General features: G+C 44.7%; 1 protein-coding gene across 1 annotated transcript in view; it reads left to right on the top strand.

Moving 5' to 3' along the window:
• The window catches only part of METAP2 (methionyl aminopeptidase 2), a gene marked incomplete at its 5' end in the record, with an annotated part of 17,571 nt that overhangs the window by 1,573 nt on the left and 13,094 nt on the right, over positions 1-2,904 (top strand). The window lies entirely within an intron of this gene.

A 2,904-nucleotide genomic window follows, 5' to 3' on the forward strand; every position in this document is an offset into this window, starting at 1 on the left:
TCCCTCTTCTAGTTTAAAGCCATTACCCAGAATCACAGAATCGATTTGGTTGGAAGAGACCTCTGGGATCATCAAGTCCAACCTTTGCTCTAACACCCCCATGTCAAGCAGACCATGGCACCAAGTGCCACCTCCAGGCTTTTCTTAAACACCTCCAGGGATGGGGACGCCACCACCTCCCTGGGCAGCCTTCTGTGACTTGGGTGGTGTGGGTGGAGCACTTGCTGGTGAAGACCAAGGCAAAAAGTCATTGAGAACCTCAGCCTCCTCCATATCCTGGCTAACCAGGTCTCCCCTTTCCTTCTGAAGAGGGCTCACATTTTCCCTTTTTATCACCAGTGTACCTGTAGAAGTTTTTCTTGTTGCCCTTGACATCCCTGGCCAGATTTAATTCTATAGGGGCTTTAGCTTTTCTAACCTGATCCCTGGCTGCTCAGACAATTTCTCTGTATTCCTCCCAGGCTCCCTACCTTTGCTTCCGCGCTCTGTAGGCTTCCTTCTTGTGTTTGAGTTTGTCCAGGAGCTCCTTGTTCATCCACGCAGGCCTCTTGGCATTTTTGCCTGACTTCTTGGTTGGGATGCATCGCTCCTGAGCTTGGAGAAGGTGATGCTTGAATATTAACCAACTTTCTTGGGCCACTCTTCCCTGCTGGGCTTTATCCCCTGGTACTCTGCCAAGCGGTTCCCTGCAGAGGCCAAAGTCTGCTCTCCTGAAGCCCAGGGCAGTGAGCTTGCTGTGCGCCCTCCTTGGTGCCCTAAGGATCTTGAACTCCACCGTTTTGTGGTCACTGCAGCCAAGGCTGCCCTTGAGCTTCACATTCCCCACCAGCCCCTCCTTGTTGGTGAGAGCAAGGTCTAGGACAGCACCTTTCCTCGCTGGCTCCTCTATCACTTGGAGAAGGAAGGTACCATCAACACATTCCAGGAGCCTCCTGGATTGTTTATGCTCCCCTGTGTTGTCCCTCCAAGTCCATTGCAGTCTTAAAACATGCTGATAGATAACATTTTTACATTATATTAGGTTAAGTTATTAAACAGCTATACCAGCTCCTGAGCTTGAGAAGGTGATGCTTGAATATTAACCAACTTTCTTGGGCCACTCTTCCCTGCTGGGCTTTATCCCCTGGTACTCTGCCAAGCGGTTCCCTGCAGAGGCCAAAGTCTGCTCTCCTGAAGCCCAGGGCAGTGAGCTTGCTGTGCGCCCTCCTTGGTGCCCTAAGCATCTTGAACTCCACCGTTTTGTGGTCACTGCAGCCAAGGCTGCCCTTGAGCTTCACATTCCCCACCAGCCCCTCCTTGTTGGTGAGAGCAAGGTCTAGGACAGCACCTTTCCTCGCTGGCTCCTCTATCACTTGGAGAAGGAAGGTACCATCAACACATTCCAGGAGCCTCCTGGATTGTTTATGCTCCCCTGTGTTGTCCCTCCAAGTCCATTGCAGTCTTAAAACATGCTGATAGATAACATTTTTACATTATATTAGGTTAAGTTATTAAACAGCTATACCAAAATGGCATAAGATTGGGCTTCAGTTTTGCAAAGACCTTAAATTGTTTTTCTGGTGCAAAATCTTTTTCATTACCACCTAAATAACTTGAAGACAAACAGAATATTGGTCAAATGCAGTAGTTATGTTTCTGGCAGCACAGTTAGTCTGCAGCAGTATTCAAGGACATGAAAGCGTAGGCCCGGTTAGTTTGGCTTGCAGATGGCAGATTCACGTGCAGTGGTGTATGAAAAAGCCACAATACGCAGATAGCAATAGCAACAACATTTAAGCAACATGGTACCTTTTTTTTTTACAGTTTAGGTATAGTCTTTAAAAAAAAAAAATCCAAAAATCACTTGGTGAATGGACTGAAGTCATGTCTAATTTGTTTCTTGATGAGTGGTTTGAGCACAGCTGAAGGTCAAGAGATACGTGGCAAAGTTACCACACTTTAAATAAATTTCTATGTGCTGTTAAGGATTTTCGGCTGCCTATGAAATACGGGTTGATGGAGAATCTGGTAGGCTGGGCTGTGTTGTAGCTACAAAGTATTTATACTTGCAGTTTTTTACAAAAATTTAAATTAAGATACTTAATGCTAAAATGAGCTGGGGAGGGGTGGGGGTGACACATTACTGAAATTTGCTCCAGCTGCAGGATTATAGCAGTCACCATGGCATAAAAATGCAGGTGACGCTGACCATCATGAGTGGCTTGAAATGTAGTGACTGGAACAACTGGTCAGTGTTTTGGTTTGGTTTTGTTTTTAAATAAATTAGCAAAACCAAGTTTCTGTATAAATGCGTTCAAAATGGCAAAGCTTTGACTTGATTGTGAAAGTTTCCATTTTACTTTCAATTTTACTTTTAGCTTTAGATAAAAGTAAACGTTCTAAATGTAGATGACTGATACTTACCTGCTTTGAAAGGAATTTGTGTTTAGGTCCAGAAGGTTTAGTTACATGATGTCACATTAGAGAAATACTTCATTGTGTATGAAGTAACTAGGCATTAGATGTAGCCGAATGTGAAGTCCCCGGGGTTATCGTTAACTCCCAAATGTGACTGTAACATGGTGTGGCTGATTTTTGGTGCTTACACGCTGTGCTTTCTGAAACCCCCCCACTGGTACCTCTTGCACACAGTTGTTTTGCTTGGTGCTGGTTGTGACTTTCCCTGTTATCTCCAGATTAAACTCATCCTGACCTAAGTGCTGTCATCTTTACTTGTTTGGGTTTTTTATCTTTCCAAATGCATTAAGTTCCTTCAGCTGAAGCATCAGAAGACGAGTTTGAAGCAGTAGTTCGTATTTTTTTGTTAGCCGTTGTGTCTCTCACACCCTCCCCCAACTCTGGGCATCTTTTTGGGTGAATTGAGAATAGAGAAATTTGAAGTAGGACTTTCTGAAAACTCTTTCC

This window comes from Cariama cristata, unplaced genomic scaffold (assembly GCF_000690535.1).
Source record: "Cariama cristata isolate BGI_N322 unplaced genomic scaffold, ASM69053v1 scaffold21929, whole genome shotgun sequence".
In the NCBI taxonomy this organism is placed as follows: domain Eukaryota; kingdom Metazoa; phylum Chordata; class Aves; order Cariamiformes; family Cariamidae; genus Cariama; species Cariama cristata.